Raw genomic sequence first — 20237 nt, 5'->3', positions numbered from 1 at the left:
TTCCCCATGACTTATTTATGCAAGGGTGGTGATCGGCTTTGGCTTTCAAGATCTGAAGGGTAAGCACTGAGAGAGAGAGAGAGAGAGAGAGAGAGAGAGAGAGAGAGAGAGAGAGAGAGAGAGAGAGAGAGAGAGAGATGGCAAATGACGACAATGAGCGAGGGGAGAGATTTAAGTACCCCGGTTTTAGGAGATTTGTCTCGTTGGTATCGAAACTCGGGGAAATACTTGATATACCTTTTACATGAACTTTTTTTTAGGGTTGTTCTCCTGTTTATTACTCTACTTTCATTCTTATTCTATAGCAACTGTTTTGTTTTCATATATATTTATATTAATATTTAGGAGTATACAAATCTTATTTCAGACATTAACTCATTACAATAAAAGTCAAGTAAGTTTCCCCTCTGTTCTTAACAAGCCTTATTGGACTAACCTTTAGCCCCTTGTATTACGGACAATATCAGGAGGAAATGATATCCCTACAGAGCAGAGAAATTACAAAGGATTAAAAAGAATTAATTAACAATAGATGTTGTGTATTAATAAAGATCATCTTGAATCATAAAAGATTAATCGTGAATGGAAAATACTGTATTATTGTAAATAAGAATAATTTCCTTGAATTCGTAAAAATTTATAAATGCCACCTGATGTTATTGTCAATTTGTCCTTGCAGTTATATGTCATATTATTTTGCTCCTCTTTTTTTTCAATCCTGAAAAGGTTTTTTTTTTTTTTTTAAATCTGAGAATTATTTATTTCACATATTTTCTTTACGAGACTTTCCATCAAATCTGGAAACTGGCAAACGTCAATTTCTCTAAAACGAGTATTTTCTCAAGACTACCTAAACTTACGGCCTTCTATAATCAATCATCGCCTCCCTTGATAATTTCCTGCTCTGAGAAAATACTGAGAAAATCGTCGACGGGTTATACAAGTCGAGCCCGTTGTGAAATTATGCATTAGCTTAGAGTTACAGTATTTTGTTATTTGGGAATATTATAATTTCGATGGAAAATCTAGATTAATTTAGTTTTTGTGCCAGTAACAGATTTTCCTAATTTTTATGTCTTAGAGAATATTAAGCCTTTATTTAATTAGTATCTATGCATATTAGATTATTAATTTCAGCCTCGGATATCATATTACGTTTAATTTTTGATATTCATGCGATTTTATATTGCTTGTCTTAGACACTATTTCATCCATAGTTTTTTTTTTATAATTTCATCAATAACTTTTGCTTTACATAAACACTAAATTGCTTCTTCATACGTGTATTCATAATGCCCTCCTTAACATATCCTGTCCTACAACCTGAATTTATTCGACGAGTCGTTGGCCGTCCTTTTTGCAAAACCATGGTTTAGTATTTTTTTTATCTGTCAAGCAGCTATTCGTTGATGATTTTGTGGCTAATTTTATTAGCAAATGTCTTTTTGAAGAGCGTTAAGAAAAATTAGTCTTTATTCATTATGCATTGTGATACATCCCTTAATGCACATAAAAGTTTGAAGAGTTGAACGACGACGTCTTTGTTTAAAAATGAAGCCAATAGAAGTCTTAAGGACAAAACTTTTAATACTTCTTTTTGCACTTATTCTTTTGTGCTGGGCATTTGACTGATACTGGCTTCTTACTTGCTTGCTTGCTTGCTTGCTTGCTTGCTTGCTTGCTTGCAATCTTAATTACTTGCTTACTTATTCATGAAGTTCTGTCGGATTTTTCCTTACAGCTTTCAGATGCTTATGAGGAAGCAGCATTGCTTTTGGACTAGGACCAGTTCTTCCATTGTTTACTTTTCTTTACAATGGTAATAATATGCTCTATTGTGCACTGGATTTCCTGAGAGAGAGAGAGAGAGAGAGAGAGAGAGAGAGAGAGAGAGAGAGAGAGAGAGAGAGAGAGAGATCACTTTTTTATTTCGAAGTTTCGCTCTTATTTCTCTGCGGGATAATTTTCTTCCTCGTGTCTGAAACCTCGTCCTTTTTATCAATGCGTTGCCTTAATACCTGGGAGGTTGCCAAGTCGCTTAGATGCCACGTTAAGCATCTGAAGTCATAGTTTTATAATATGGCTGCAGAGGACGATGAAAGCAATAAAAGCGGAAGGAAGAGACAGGAGAGGAAGGAAGTGATGGTCCTTATGCGAATTAGGAAAAAGGGAGCTGTGACAGTAGACTCCCTAAGCTTGACAGATGGTAGAAAGAAAGTGGCCATACATAAAGATTTTGTACCCAATATAATCAACTCCTAAAATCCAGTTCGAGAGCAAACACTAATGCGAATAAAATACTCAGTCTAGCAATTGGAGATTTTTACAAAAGGACTCAGACGATATTGTATTAAGCAGTTTTGAGATTGCAATGGACAAAATAATTTTATGTATTGTCAGCTGGACACAGCTGACCCCTTTCTGCGCTGGATTAGACTGTTGTGCCAATTCCATCTCAAAAAGGGGAATCACGTCACAGTGGACTGGCCTTCCAGGATATTTGGTTACGAGAAAAGCCACAAACGAATTGAGCTCTTCCAAAGTGAAGACACTTTCTTAAAATCGTTAATCTTTTTTCAGCAATAAGCTGTTCCCTGGAAGAGTTGTTTGTTTAGACTAAAAGCAAATAACATTCACTAACAATTATATTCCTACCTATTGAATAATGATGCAACAATAGCAAAGAGTTAGAATAAAGATATATATATATATATATATATATATATATATATATATATATATATATATATATATATATATATATATATGTAAAGATAAAATCCACGAAGGAAAGGGAAACACTGAAGAGGCCTTTCGACTGTCTATCGTCCTTTGCTTAGTAAAGGATGACAGACAGTCGAAAGGCCTCGCAGCACTCCAGTGTTTCCCTTTCCTTCTTGGATTTTATATTTATTTATATATTCATCGCGTTCCATATTTTAGTGATTTAGTTAGGCACACACACACACACACACATACATATATATATGTGTGTGTGTGTATATATATAAGCATATCCATACAGATGTATATATATAAATATATATATAGTATATATTTAAACATATATTATATAAGCGTGTGTTAGTGTTTACGTGTATGCATATGCATACAAATTGCAGCCATAGCTAGTGAAGTCGATATAACCACCGTTCAATCATCATAAAACCTGTGAGCATAAAGGAACTATCGCAGTAGCGTTTTACGTGCTCGCTTTCTGGTATGCATGTAAGTATTCACCCAAGCATGACTTCTAAATCATTATTTCTGACGGGAAAATATTAAGAATCAATCCACATAAAAGAGGAGAGACCAGAATTTAATGAATTATTGGTAACAGGTGGTCTTTTTCCTTCATTCGTTTGATTCCCAAATTGATGGGAATTCTGCCTTTGGTTCCTCCCCCCCCCCCCGCTGAACGGCAACTGTGGATTACATTAGCAATTCCTGACCCTCAAAGGAAAGGTACAGCTCCCTTTGTCTGTCGGGGGACACCAGTTGTGATACAGTAAATCAATTTTTCAATCTGAGAAGCAAAGCTATGCATACAATACAATATGGACGTATGTATGTATGCAGGTATGTATGCGTGTGTGCATATATATATATAAATATAAAAATATATATATATACATATATGTATATGTATGTATGTATGTATATATTAATGTAACGGAAGATTAAATGAAAGAATAAGCTTCAGCCCCAAATTGCTTTATATCGGACTTAATAAATTTCGAGCTACAAACGAACTGTATTACCAACTATGGAACGACAGAATTATATATATATATATATATATATATATATATATATATATATATATATATATATATATATATATATATATATATATGCGTCCCTGTAGTCCTGAGTCCTCGTCCGTCGCTGGTTCGACCCCACGGGACGGTGGACTTATTATCAACTAAAAAATTCCCCTTCGGTAACATATATGAAAATATATTATTTCCGAGGTAGAGCGAATTGGATATTAAAGGACGTTTGTAGCTTTCTGACTGTATATGAATCACGGTGATGTGATAAATAGTCATATATATATATATATATATATATATATATATATATATATATATATATATATATATATATATATTAATGTAACACAGGATTAACTGAAAGAATAAGCTTCAGTTCCCCAACTGCTTTGAAATCATACTTAACAAATTTCTAGCTAGAAACGAACTGTATTACCGACTGCGGAACGACAGAATTACACATACACACACACACAAACACACACACACACACACACATCACACATATATATATATATATACATACATATATATATATATATATATATATATATATATATATATATATATATACTATATGTTAATATAATAAGTAGAACTACCCAATTATTCTTACCTTAGTGTACTGGCGATTCTCTTCTCCTGAGGGCACCGGAAATTCTCATTTCACAGTCCTGCAGGTATCCTGGAAAGGAAAAAGTTACTGTACTTTCGCTGTTCTGGTTCTGCTGCGTATGAAGATGGCCAACTGGATGCATATTCTTCAAAGATTCATAGAACTGGTACATTACATAATGGTGTTTTGAAAGTGAATGAATGCCATATAGTTGAATTTAAATGTACGATGGCTATAATTTTTTATACTACTTCCTTACTTACATACATACACATACAAATACACACATATACATATATATATATATATATATATATATATATATATATATATATATATATATATATATATATATATATATATATATATATATATATATATATATATATATATATATATTATATATATATATATGTTATATATATATATATATATATATATATATATATATATATATATATATATATATATATATATATATGTATGTATGTATGTAATGAAGTACTGATTAGATCCCAACGATGTCTAACTTTGGTGAAAACGGACGACCAGCCGTATGTATATAAATATATATATAAATATATATATATATATATATATATATATATATATATATATATATATATATATATATAAAGAGAGAGAGAGAGAGAGAGAGAGAGAGAGAGAGAGAGAGAGAGAGAGAGAGAGAGAGAGAGAGATAAGGGGAGGAAAATATTAATGAAAATAATGATGCTATTGTATAACAGTTTTCAAATGTATCCCTTTATCTTCTATTTGTTTTATATAAACTCCGGAATCAAGGTCAACTTCGCTTATCAAAATACCTCTGGGCATCAACCAAGATTATTGCATGATTGAGAGAGCCGAGAGCCCGCTAATTGCAAGCCGTTTGACTGACGGCAGCGATGGATCCTTAAGAGGGAGAGCCCTTTCTTTTTCTCTCTCCTATGTTTACAGCCGATAATGAGAATATTTATTTTTCTTTTGATGTGGCTTGTGATGATGAGTTGGTAAGCGCATGTCCGTATTTTCAAGACTCCTTGGCTCTCTCTAAACAGGAGGAAATGCTAGTAAGTGTAGGAATAAGTAATATGTCGGAAACTTTACTTTTTTGTTGTTTTATTTTTACGTCGACATAACTTGGATGAAAGCAAAACGAGATAGGTGCCTCAGTTGCTTCCATGGTGTTGATCTGAACGTGGAGCGTGGCCTGGTATACGAAGATGCTATTGTTTGCACTGTTATATAAATCCATAGGGAGTAGCCTATTTCAGGATTTGTGGCAAAAATGTAAACTTCGGGTATATCGTTTTGCAATCCACCACATTCTTTAGTTTTGAGACGAGCTTTTCACTTCATCCTCTTTGTACCTAGGCTTCAGAACGCAAGGTCAGATCAATGTTAGCTCAATAATATATATATATATATATATATATATATATATATATATATATATATATATATATATATATATATATATATACAGTATATATATATATATTTATAAATATTACTGCTGTTTGCCCTCGATGTATTTATGTGTAGGAATATTAGTCAGATTGACCTCAACAGAGAACATCTCTGTCCCGCAGGTAGGCCAGGCAATTCAAAATAAGATCACAGCAGAGACAGACGGCGTCCTCGCATAGGCAGGAATAGGCTGGTTAGTTCAAAAAACGAAAGATGCCTATGGCATTAGGGACCTAAACCTCAGAGAGGGTTTTCACTCAATAGCCTCTAGTAATGGTGGCCTTAAGCTATCTTTCCCTTTACCCTACACATTCGGCGATGTCTTTGTCAAGGTCGGAGTGCCTGGGGCGTTGTGTAAAGATGCAGCCTCACCTTGCGGGAACGCGAGAGAGGTCAGAGAGAGACAGGCCATGAACGATGGAGTACGCCGTGTAGCATGCCGGAACGGCGTCCTTTGTCCCTTTACACCACTTTTGCTCTTACGTCTATATTAATTAGTGAATTGGGAAGACTGCTAGTATCAAGACTTCCGAGTGTCCGTTGTATGCGCAAACGACTCGACGTTCAAGGTAAGTCTGATTCTTGTTCAAGCTTCGTCGATTGACTAATAACTTCTCTGTATTTCCGTTTCCATTGTTTCATCCTCCAGCCACCACTTACGGGATATGCTATTACGAAGTCTAGATTAAGCCAAATTATTATATTGTTTAGCGTTAGCCGAATTATCCCAGTAAGTCTCGGGGATTTAGGCAAGCAAGTCATTTTTAATACTCTGGTATTCGTTATGCCTAGCGCTCATTGTTTTGGGGGGAGAACCGTTGTGTTTTTTGTATTTAATACCATCTTAACAAGTAGAGATTTTCCTGCGTCCGCAGTTGGTGACGTTTATCATAAAGTCTTTATTTCTTGAATATTTTTTGTTAAGGTTAATTACCTTAACTGGCGACCTTTGATTAATTAACGTCTGTCTTTGAGGTTAACTCGTGGCTTCAAGTGACAGGTTACGTGTATTCTTGGCATGCAGGGCCGTGAAACTTTATGTAAATTAAACAATAACTGATCAGCCAAGACACCCACGTAACAATATATATATATATATATATATATATATATATATATATATATATATATATATATATATATATATATATATATATATATATATATAAACGGATACGGAAGAAGCACCTAACATATATGACTGCAACATGTATATACTGTTTTTATGGGCCTTTTATCTTCATATTTATGTGTATTATGTATATATATATATATATATATATATATATATATATATATATATATGTATATATATACACACATACATAAATACATAATTAGACGCCACCCTAACAGTATTTCCAAATAACGAGCTACAGTGATATCAAGTCCTGAACAAAGGCGTCAGGTGGATCTTTGGAGAGAATTTGGAATTCATAGGTTGGCATTTCTATCACACTGTGGATCAAGATGTCTGGAATAGCACCGATAAGATAAATCTGAGTTGAAGGCATCCTTTGAACTATTCAATAGGCACGAAAAAGTTGTGCATAGGTAAAATATGACATATGACATATAAGCTGTAATATAAGGGACTTCGCTGCCGCGTAAAAGGTAATTATGAAATAATACGAGTATTATAAAGGCCAAGAGATTCGTAATGCTGCTTATTCAGGAAGAGCGGAAATGTGGGTACCATTAGATACCAGAAATTAGAAACGTGTACGCAGATGCATATGCATGTATATATATATATATATATATATATATATATATATATATATATATATATATATATATATATATATATATATATATATATATATATATATACATACCGGGTGTTTCAAAATTAGAGGCCCCCTCCACAGAACAAATGGAAAGTTTTCTGCTATAGCCTATCTCCAAGTACATTATTTTAAGTTTCTATTAAGCTATTTTTCATTTTACATTTCCTGTATTTTCAGACTGAGTGATGGAGTTAGACACAGCCATGGTTAACGACTCGGAGGAAATGATATGGATTGACCGAATCTGGGCTATAACCTTCAGGGAGGCCAGGGATGCTGGTGCTTACTTCATCTCACGTTCCTGGATAGCTAAATACATTAAAGGAGATGAATCCTTTGTTAAAAGAAACTGGAACAAAAATCCATATGACTGTCATCGCAAAAAGAGTGAGAATCTTGGAAGGCCTGAAGTCCTTTCTCAGCAGTCAAAAGACATCATAGCTGAGGCAGTGGGTAGACCAAGAGTCTTTACATAAATTGGCGCTTGAACTAGAAACAAAAAGGAGAAAGAAGAGAAGTTATATTGCTGTATATTGTGAGTTGAAAAAATCTGGTATCAAGCCATTTCATGTTATCAGCAAGCCCAACATCACTCAGCAACAGAGAGAAGACCGTGCATGGTTTTGTGGTTCATTTCTTAAAGACTGGGATGAAGCTGACTTTCTCCATGTTGCTGCATCAGATGAATTCTTCATTTACACAGTCAGGAAGCCAAATCATAAAAATGACATCATTTGGGCTGCAAAGTTGGATGATATCAGCGATGACGTGCACTATCACCAAGGACATTTCCTGAATGTTTGGGAATTTTTCTCTGTTTCACAGCCAAATGGTTAATGTGGATCATCAAAGAAAAAGGACAGTTATGGAATGGCGAATACTTCAGAGAAACTGTGCTTACTGGTGGAGTATTTCCTGTCCTTAAAGATCCTGAAAATGTGTTATCTGTTGAAGATGTCACATTTTTGCATGATAAGGCACCATGTTTCAAGGCTCTTCAGACACAGGAGCTGCTTCGGAACAGTGGTATCGATTTCTTCTCGTCAAGTGAATTTCCAGGTAGCTCCCCTGACCTTAATGTGTGTGAAAACATTGGTAGTATCTTAAAGGATCGTGCTGAAGCGCGCACAGTGAACTATGATGGTATACCAAGCCTCAACGACCTGCGAAGAGAGGTGACCGAAGTGCTCAAGGAAATGGAGTCTCAGCTTCTTTGCAATCTGCTGAAATCATACCCCTCAAGAATGCAGGCTGTGGTACAGGCAGATGGAGGCCACACAAAATGTTAAATACTCAGAGAGAAACTTGAATAAATACCTGTTCTTAATTACTTTTGTTGTTGTCCATATTAATTTTAGTTTATGCTGTAGAGGGGGGGGCTCTAATTTCGAAACACCCTGTGTGTTTATATATATATATATATATATATATATATATATATATATATATATATATGTGTGTGTGTGTGTGTGTGTGTGTGTGTGTATGTGTGTGTATAACTTACATTAGCCAACAGAAGCGCCTTACGATCTAAAGTGCGCAAAATCCCACGGACAAGAGTGTTTGAAACAAACGTATTGTTATACGCAGATTTTTCTCTTCGATAATCTTGCACGACTTTCCGTCCCGGGGAAGCTATTGATTTTGTGTCAGCGGCTATTTGCTCAATATTGCTTCCACGTTTCTAAATGTTGGATGAATGATTCACAGGGGATTGTGTCGTACCCTGGAGGATCAGCAGTCTCTAGGAGGATATGAAATCCTCGTAAGGATCTGCAACGGTCAAGAGGATCTGGAAAGTCATGGTACATTTATTAGGAATCCTTATATATATAAACGTATGCCTTTCCATTCCATGACGCTTTAACCCCTGGCATCTCAGAATTAGTCTTCATACGTCCCATTAAAATAAATAAATGCTGCGCAGATTACATGTGAAAAGCAAAAGAAACGCAAACGAAGTCTGAACAGCAAATCCGCGGTGCCCTCCTTCTGAGCATTACGACTTCCTCCCCCGACCCACCAACCCTGCCTCCCAAAAAAATTTCATTACGTCGCAAGGACCAGAAAAACCCTGAAGGTGTATCTATTCTTTTTTTATCTGTTCTTCTTTCGCCTTTTGAGTCCAAAGAAATAGAGGCCACGTTTCTTAGCATAAATGAAATCCTTCTCCTACGATGCTTTCCTCGGCTCGCGGGCGGATATCATTTCCGTTTTGAGTATGACTTTTTTTTTCTGGGCTACTGGAAATTCCGAATTCTTGACATATTTAGCTGAGTGATACGTCTTTATTACTATACCTTGCAAAATCATTTCGCCCTGCTTTTTTATAAGTTATGTTTTTTTTGTACCTGTTTCATTTTTAGCAATGGAAAGACCTATTTCCATGCTTTTTTTATTACTAACTCCTTTGATGACTTATATGCTGTTATTTTCAAAAGAGCTTTAAATCAATTTTCATTCTGTTTAATCATATGTTAGGGCAGCTTTCTTGTGTTTTAATTGGAGGTTCTAAAATCCTTTTCTAATGTTTATTTATTACACGTTAACAATATTCTATTTATGTTATTCTGCCATTCAAAGATATTCCGTCCGCATTATTCTCATCAACTCTCTTTCCTAATCCGTTCAGTCATATATTTAGAGTTTCCACGGTGTCTAAATGGCCAAAACGAAAGGGATTTTAAACAGAGGTCTGAAGCTGGCGTGCGCGGATACGCGGCTGAGAGAGAGAGAGAGAGAGAGAGAGAGAGAGAGAGAGAGAGAGAGAGAGAGAGAGAGAGAGCAGCCAGGCTAGTCGAAGCTGCCAGTGTCCTCTCACTGCCTCGGCAGCTGGGAGAGAGTGAGGAAGTTTCTCTTGACGTTGTGAACTATGTACTTTCTTTTTTTTCTTTCTTTCTTTTTTGGACGCTTTCGTAAGACGTCGAGAAATCCGTCAAACGCTGAGACAGAAGAAGAAGATTTTGTCAAGACGTCTGAAGACTCTTCGATAAATATTATTGCGTTCTTCTTTTGTGATTTGTTTATCGGAGGACATTGTGGTTTTAGGGAAATACATAAACCTTTGTTTTTCATCATTCTTTTGTAATCTTGTTACACGTTCCCTTTGTTTTTATTACGAGGTGATATTCGTGGTTATATTAAACTGAAAATATTTCTATTCTATTTTATTTATGTGTAGTTATTATTAAACACATTCAAATTTTTCACTTAATGGTTTTGATCTTGTCATGGAGTATTCATTTTCTTTATTCGAGTATTTTTTCTTTTCCTAAAAATACTTCTTATGCATAGATTCTTATTGAACAGCTTTCACCGGGCGATGGAATTATTCCCTTCCTTATATACCTACACGCACAAGACATTTTTCTCTGATATTTTCAGAATAAAATTAGGTAAATGCTCATTTCTCCTTTGTTCAGTAATTGGTTTTGAACGTGATATGTTTTCTAATCCAGAAGTCTATAGGTTCTAATTTGTCCCCCAAGATTTCCAAGTAATCGTCAAGACGACTTGCAAGGTAAATATAACATTTGTGCGATTGATATTATCGTTGTGTTGTGTTTATTGTAACATTGTCGCAACATAGATTTTATTGTACGCTGTTAAATAGAAAGATAAATAGTCAATGACTAAGGGAGCGTGTGTGTGTGTGTGTGCGTGTGTATGTGTGTGTATATATATATATATATATATATACATATATATTTACACACACGCATACATATATATATGTGTGTGTGTATGTATGTTAGCAAGCTGTGTTGTGTTTGTATTTGAAAATTTTATACAAACACGCTCAGTCATATATTTATACATGTACACTCACACAACCGCGCTCACCCACACTCATCAATACACACATACGCGCGCGCACACAGACACAGACACAGACACAGACACAGACACAGACACCCACACACACACACACACACACACACACATATATATATATATATATATACAGTATATATATATATATATATATATATATATATATATATATATATATATATATATATATATATATATATATAAATGTATTGTCTCTTCAAAGGAGTTGGGCTGCTTGGAAAGATGCTAACCTTCCGGCTCCATGTAAGTCTCCTAGAATGAACTTACAAACACTTCTCATCTTTAACCTGGCTGTGACCATCTAGAGTCTTTCACTGCCTGGGACAACTGGTCATTATGGATTTTTCAGGAAACGGGGCTAAATCGTCCTCCTCAGGGGATCAAAGTCGAGTCTATAGTTAAAAATGATGGTAACCATTTGATCTTTTTAGGATATATACATACATACATACATACATACATATATGTGCCTATGTGTGTGTATATGAATGCGTACCGATATATGCATGCATGTATGTGTGTGTATGTATGTTAGTATGTATAGTATCACTGCATGTGATGACTCTAAAGAAAAAGTATCAAATAAAATTATCGCCTTCCACATTAATACCTTGACTGCTGTATCATGGACGAGACCCCTTTATTGAGCACTTCCATAAGCCACTATACAAACTTATAAAGTACGCTCATCAGCAGTACGTCAGAACATCTAATGGATATGCATTATTCACTCCCATTTCACGATATTTGCGCCTCACTACGATGAAGGCGTTTCCTTTCCAGTGCCTCTAGCACGCCATCTATCCAGCTGCTATTTAAGGCGCTCTCTCCTTTTCCCCCCTACCACTTCTGAACTGGACATAGTCATTTCTAGTTTATTATCTCCTATTCACTCCACCTAACAAAACTCTAATTCAGCCTTTCGCTACGATAAGCCTTTTACCACTTCTAAATACATCCACACTTCTCACCATTTTTTATATCTTTGTGCATTATATTACGAAATTAACATAGCTCGGTAGCTTCATTTTTTCATACACCTCAGCAAAGCAGAAATGGCTCAACAGTCCCATCATACAGTATAATATTTGCACTGAAAAAACTCAGGGTATATTCCCTATCTTTTGCACACATTCTGGTGCTTTCCTTGCCTCTGCTACTGCAAGATGATAAGCTATAAAATATAATACTATGTGCCAAGCACGTGTAATATTTTCAGGGTACAGCGTAAAATAAATGGAAGAGACTTCTAGAAAAAGAAATTTCACATGAACAAAACGTCGATTCTTTTTATTTTATCATTCTACTGATTTACCTTAAGGCTAACAAACAACTGTGATCAAAAGAGTATTCACTGCTAACACTTCCAGATGTTTTTTATTTTAGAAGATAAAGCAGGTTTATCGTAGATATCTTCAGGAGACTTACCAGTAATGTCTCATACAGATCATTAAAGAAAGCTGATTATATTTATACTTTAGTAAGAACAGGAAACATCTCAGAATGGTAATGTTTCAACATTTATAAATGGATAACGGTAACGCTACAGAACAGAGAGTAATACAAATGTATATTTTATTTTAATAAACATAGTTCAATGAGCATAGCGGTTATATTGACATGATTTCCCGTAAGGAACTAGGTCATACCGAAAAAATACTAAGTTCCTGATCGCATTAAAGAACATATTACTCTGTAAGCGTGGAACAAATATTTAATTCTTTATGTACACAGAAATTATGCTAACCAATTTACTTTCTGGGGAAGCTTATCACAGCTATTATTCTAATAGAATCGTTTAAAAAAATGTTTTTGGATAAGGTTTCGTTGACCATTGTATCTCTGACATTTATTACACTAGGCGACTATCTGGTTTTCGGAATTGTCAGAGAGTACATGGCTAACTTTAGCTTACTCTTTGTTTCCTGTTTGAGATTTGGGATTTTTTAATGTGCTCTCATTAACAGAATTAAGATTTTTTTTAAACAGCCACATCCACACAGAAATAATTTTTTGCTTGTTTGTGGCTCTGAAATTTCTATTATTAAGTTCTTCTCTATAGGCCTCTTCATCTTATTTTGCGTTGCACCCTGAAGATATCTACGAACTAGACGAAAGTACTTTGTGCATAGCTTTTTATGTTAAAGAGTTATGGCAATAATTTTTGTCATATCACTTTCGCACAGGACTGATTTCTTTGGGTGTCTTTGGCTTTAAGTTTCCTATTAGAAAGATTATTTTAAGCTCTACCTTTTATTGTACTTTACATCTTGATGATGTGTACAAAATGAACGCAAGTACTTGGTGCATGATCTTTTACTATATTGTTTTTCAGTGGTTGATTTATTTAATATTACGTAAGCAGGTTTCACACACACACATACATATATATATGTGTGTATGTGTGTATAATGTTATTCAAATAACGTTCATATCTGTTATACTCAAAGTATTATTGCGACCCGCAACTGTTTACCATGGCAACAGAATGAGTTCTCTCTAACGCGTTCTCTTTCTTTCTTGAAATCTCATAACTTTCTTGAGTGACTTAGGCATTGATTCTAAGCTAATTAACATGGAATCTCCTAAGATAAAATCCTATATTGAGCCGGACAATTGCAATAACTCAACTGGAAGGTTTTCCCAAGTCGGGATTATTGCAACAGGAATTACATCGATGTTTACTAAGTGTTGATTACATGAAATACAGTAATGTTTTACAGTTGTGATGGTTATCGAATTCCATTACAATTCTAAAGTTGGGTTTACTTCTCGATTATTTCCACAACAAATGAGATGAGTAGAGGAAATCTGGCTTCCAATAAAGAAAATTCACGCTCACTCCTCTATCTCACGCATATTATACCCAACAAATGATGACTTTTTTTTTCTTAGATATCCGCTAAAGCCTGAGTGTATATTAGGCTTTTTAGATAGCAAAATTTTTGTAGAAAATTTGTTCATCTTTGGATCACATTCCGTTTACTCTTTCTCTTAGAAAACCTTCGTCGTCACGAAAATGAATATGCTCTTGGTCTTTCACTTACTTCAACTGTAGTAATTTACCCACTTTATTGGTCTCTGAGCCCATTTCGACCACTCATATCTTGAACGGTTCTTCCTCCATACGCGTGGAACAAAACGGTCACAAAGGACTTAATCGTAACTGTTCTCAAACTAATTCAAAAGGCAATTAGAAAACCATCAATTCCGACAAAAGAAAACACAAAAGGTATTAACAGACCCTTCATTTTAGGGTCACACAAGACACACCTCCCTTTACGTGACTGGACACAACATTACGTGACTGTCATACGAAGTTGTATGACGTAAGACTAAGCACAAGGCAGCGATATGTGTAAGGCAACCCGGGTTAGAAAATGCAACTAACATTTATAAACTAGTGAACTGGGCATTGTCTTAAATATCAAATCTCACACACGTCAGCTTGGATGATCGATCCATGGCCAGGCTATGGCATTATGAATGCACAGCGCAAGGATTGTAAAATTTCCGCTGAGCTAATATACCTACTGGGCTTTCATTACGAGCACTGGGATCGTCCAACCCTTTAGGTAATGACTTTCTCCCTCCCCAGTAAGCTGGATCTTTTGCAAAATCTGCCAGGGTTCTACTGCATTATGAAACGTCTCTCTGGCAGTTACGTGATTACATATGCTTTTATTGACATTTCTATCGTCGCAATATATCATATTATGCTATGTTATCATCCTCAGATCCTAATATATCAGCCACATTAGATGTATGTTTAATCAGTGAAAGTTTGGTCAATTTCTTCATTTAAGATGCTCCTTATTCGTTGTTTTAGTTTCCTAATCCGTCTATTTCCGTGAGAATTATTTTCATATCTTCAATTTTTGTGTAGTTTATTATTATTATTATTATTATTATTATTATTATTATTATTATTATTATTATTATTATTATTTTATGTCAATAAAATTAAAATTCATTATTAAAGATACTTCACCCTCGGTAGTCACATAATTTTCCATATTTAGAATATCGCTGGAATCGTTAATAAATCTATATCTATTTGTACTACATTATGTTAAACCTTCTCTCTCTTTCACTTTATATATTCATACAAACACACATATATGTATATATAATGTATGTATATATATCTAATGTATGTGTATATATATGTGTATATATAACTATATATGTGTTAATAAATCTATATCTACTTGTACCACATTATGTTAGTCCTCTCTCTCTCTCTCTCTCATTTTATATAAACATACATACACACACACACACACACACACACACATATATATATATATATATATATATATATATATATATATATATATATATATATATATATATATATATATATATATGTGTGTGTGTGTGTGTGTGTCAATAAATCTATATCTACTTGTACTACATTATGTTAAACCTGCTCTTTCTCTCTCATTAATATATAATATATAAATATGTGTGTGTGTTTATATAGTTATATATACAGTATGTGTGCAGTATGTCTGTGTGTATGATGGCTTATGTTTAACTGATAAACGAGTTGACTTAAAGCAGGTGCGGGAAAAGGAGAGCATATCTGCAAACTTTGTAAGAGAAGATTTACTATGGAAGAAGTTGGAATGTATGCAGGAATAGTTTGGGCAACTCTCCTTTCCAGAAGAGGAGTTTTTGCAGCTGAACGTGCAAGAAAAGGGAAGGAAATGTTCAAATTCATATATATGTTAATCATAACAAATAACAATGAGTCAAAGACTGAGTAATGTAGATATATAGGGAGTTGGTAAAAACGTCAGCAAAATTGATAATCATATATGAACGTTATGTGAAATGATATGGCCATGTATCTAGCAAGGAGGATGATACGTTGAAGAGAAAGAAATACTATTCGGATGATGTTTTTTAGGTTGTATGGGGAGGAGACCAAAAACATTTTCGTGAGGTGGGAAGGTGTCTTAGAACCTAAGAACCTTAATATCCAAGAGGCACGAGAGAGAGAGAGAGAGAGAGAGAGAGAGAGAGAGAGAGAGATAGAGAGAGAGAGAGAGAGAGAGAGAGAGAGAGAGAGAGCTTAGTGTGTGAAGAAAAAACTAAATACCTCAAGTGAGGTTTAGAATGGGTTTGCAACGGCAATGACGTGCTACTTGTGAACTTTCTGTATAGAGTAGACATATGATATTAGTTATGGATGGAAAGGCTATATGTGATAATGAGCGTTTTCTGTGTTTTTTAAGGCGTTACCCGTGGTATTGGGCACATCTCTATAAACCGTGAGTGAATTTTGATTTTTCATTATTTTTTTATGATGAATTTATGAGATCTTTGACGTCTTATTCTTCATCTTTCCAATTAGGAATGTAAGAATATTTTTCTGATACTGCTCATTAAACTCTTTACTTTCAAACATTAGTTATCTATTATATATTACGGTGTATGGGTGTACACACTGACGATAAAATATAGACTTTTATTTATCAACCATTACTCTGTGTATGCGACTCTGTGTTCCCGCTTCTTTTTTCCCGGTCAAGCAACTGTTCTAAAATCGTCTGCAATGATATTAACTTTTTGAGGCATAATGGCCTCTGGCCCATTTCCAAAAGATATTCGCCTTTCTGCCGTACTCTAAACCTTTTAGAAATTTTCCGCCTTAGATCTCCCGTCATAATGATTCCTGTCTTTCCGTTTATGAGTTTCCTAATCTCATAATAATCTTCCTCCCTTCAACAGCTTTCTTTGGGGTTCTACATTCGTTCCTTTACGTTCCCCCACATCTTCAATTTTGTCATTTCTTATAGCCTGGGCTAGATACGGGCACCTTGTTGCTTGTGCCTTTGGTCTCTGCAGCTAAAATAAATTTAATACCTATTAAAGTTTTGAAGAATCTTCCGCGCTAGTTCTCTAAAATAAATCTTTCACCTTTTAAGTTTTCATTCAGCTTATTCAGGCTATTATAAGGTTTTATGTTTATCAAAAATATAAAAAAAGATACATTCCCTTCCCCGACCTCATTGTAATTCTTTCAGCAACAATCCTCCGGAAAAACCATCAAGAATAAAGGCAAACACACTGTTATATCTTAAGTGCTTCGTCGGTACTCCTTTCAGACGAGAAGCGGGGAGCGTAAATTCCTAGGCCTTTGTTATGAGGTAAAAGAGCACACAACAATGAGGGACGAGGCAGTGTGAAAAAAATACTTTTACCGGGGCTGGACCGTTCCTACTGCTGCTGCATAGTAAGGATATTAATGATAGTAGCAACATTTCTTCCATTTCTGAAAGATGAAAGAGGTGTTTACTACTTACGAACTGCTGAATGATGATGCCGATGATGACGACAGCTATAATGACTGCAAGCTTATTTTCAACTACGCATTACGCATTTTGTCATTAAAAGTTTCAATAAATAAAGTAAGAAATTATGGTGGAAGACCCAGGCGAATTGTTTAATGATGGTACGGAAGGGGGGATATTTCGAGTAGATATGTCGGGTGTAGAGTACAAATCATCTATTTGGGTCATGTGTGTGTGTGTGTGTGTCTGCTTTAGTTAGTGGTTGAAATTATGGCATTCATGGAAAGAGGAACAATTTGTTTGTTTGCACGTAACATAAGTTGGCTATGGTCGGGTTGCCTATAGCATTTGATCTGGTACATTTGTCTTTAGGTATCACGTGGTTAGGGATAGGACTGGGCACAAGTGGGCCTGACATGAGGACTCATTAATATCATTTTGGCGTGCGGGGTGGGGGTGTGGGTAGGATTTATGTATTATTACCATAAGTCCGCGTGAAGACTAGGGATTAGTTTTGGTTTCGAGAGGTAAATGTTAGTCGAACGAAGAATGACAAACTGACTGATTCAAGAGTAAATAATCTGGTGTCATGAGGGGCCAGGGGTTGGGTGGGTGCTGACTCTGAAATTTGTACTGGCGTGACGAAGGGGCGGATGGGGAGAGGTGGTTCGCAGGAGCAGCATGTCCGTGTGCTTGCTTAATGGAGCCATGCGTCTGTCTCATTAACGCCGAGAGTCAGGTTACCCTGGGGTCTTCCTGCTACATTAATTACGGTTCCTGCTCGTAGAAACTGAGCTGATTGTGTAACAGGTCACGATCAAATATATTTGATTATCAAACTTCCGTAATATATTGTGGAATCTCTAAAATTAGTTATTTACAGCTCGGTGATAATGTTGGGTATTTCCGAGATTTCCATTTTTTTTTATTGGGGAGGGGGAATTAGGTCCTCTGCCATTATTAAAATACATAAATAATATTATAATTTTTATAACTGAACATTTTTCATGTACAAAATGCAACATAATCTCTTCAATTATTAATTGGCAATGTGGAGATATCACTCGATATATTTTCTATAAAGAGAAAATACGTCCATGAAACGCTTATTGAGTGGGATATAACGACGTAAAACAGGTAATTCTAAATTAACATTAATAAAATGTATTATCATTACACCTGCATGAGTCTAGTGAGATTTATTCCTGAATATCATGCTAGGTCCAAATATGATTTTCTCTATAATTAAAGCCATGAAATTATAATAACTTAGTCTTTTGTTATTATACTTAGCATATTTTCCCGAAGTTGGTTTTATTTAATATTTGTGGAATCTGTAATTGTATCACCTCATATTCTAGTCTCAAAAAAATACTACGTAATTCTTATGAACACTCAGTTTTATACGCACACATACACACACACAGACACGCACACACACATATACTGTATATATATTTATATATATATACATTTGTGTGTGTGCTCATGTGTATATAAATAAATATATATGCATATATATACAGTATATATATATATATATATATATATATATATATATATATATATATATATATATATATATATATATATATATATTTATATATATTGTGTGTGTGCTCGTATGTACATAAATATACATATACAGTATATATATACTATATGCTCATTCTTGAACTCACTTATTGACTATGGAACAGGATAATGACCCACCCCATTTTTCGTAAAACAGAAAGTTGAGAGGGTCACTGACGCTAAAGCCGAGCAGCGTTAAAATCAAATTAATATCGTATCGAGTATGGAATTCCGCAGTTATTGGCCGGGTTCGATTGGGAAGCCACAACTCATCTTATTTCATGGCCGATTGGAAGTTGGAAAGAATTTTCAATTAAACTTCAGGAATCACTGCTTTTAGTGGCTTGGCCTAGCATGGGAGATGGAACGATTTTTCATCCGAAATTTCCTGGCCACCAGGACTCTTACAGTGATGAGATTCATGGGATTTTCTCACCTTCCCTTATACCTCCTCCTTCTTTCACTCTCTCGGGTTCTCGGCCCTTTCTTTGACCCACTACCGGTCACGTCAGTCGACCTACAAAGGTCTGCTGCAAGTTTCTAGGCTTTCATATTTGTGGGATGAGATTGTGGGCCACACCATTAAATTGCCGCATTTACTCTGTGACCATCAAAGTCCTTCTCTCTCCAGTTGCAAAAGTTCAGAATCCTTTCCTCCTTTTACCCAGAGCTTACAATTTTCCATCCTCTAGGAGGTGGGACTTTCACTTCACTAAATCTTAAAAATCTCTCCTTCTCCTGCCTTTCGTTGTTGACGTTATTGTTCTTGTTTCATTAATATTGCAACAAAAATAATCGGATGTCGCAGTACTTCCCCGCTGATAGGCTACTTGAAGTCGCTAGAGGGATT

At 35.1% G+C, this 20237-nt stretch overlaps 2 protein-coding genes across 4 annotated transcripts in view; one reads left to right on the top strand and one right to left on the bottom strand.

Annotated features, from left to right (window-relative positions):
- The window catches only part of ple (tyrosine hydroxylase ple), a 536948-nt gene that overhangs the window by 315299 nt on the left and 201412 nt on the right, over positions 1–20237 (bottom strand). The window contains exon 3 of the mRNA XM_067120469.1: positions 4393–4461. The gene's annotated coding sequence lies outside the window, so the exon portion shown is untranslated. The remainder of the gene's footprint in view (positions 1–4392; positions 4462–20237) is intronic.
- LOC136848172 (neural-cadherin-like) overlaps positions 11114–20237 on the top strand; it is a 210513-nt gene continuing 201389 nt past the window's right edge. For all 3 annotated transcript variants that reach the window (XM_067120464.1, XM_067120465.1, XM_067120467.1), the window contains exon 1: positions 11114–11175. The gene's annotated coding sequence lies outside the window, so the exon portion shown is untranslated. The remainder of the gene's footprint in view (positions 11176–20237) is intronic.

The sequence above is a fragment of the Macrobrachium rosenbergii genome, chromosome 18 (genome assembly GCF_040412425.1).
Source record: "Macrobrachium rosenbergii isolate ZJJX-2024 chromosome 18, ASM4041242v1, whole genome shotgun sequence".
NCBI lineage: Eukaryota > Metazoa > Arthropoda > Malacostraca > Decapoda > Palaemonidae > Macrobrachium > Macrobrachium rosenbergii.
Note: the sequence above shows the minus strand (reverse complement) of the source record. Positions and strands in the feature narration are given on the sequence as shown.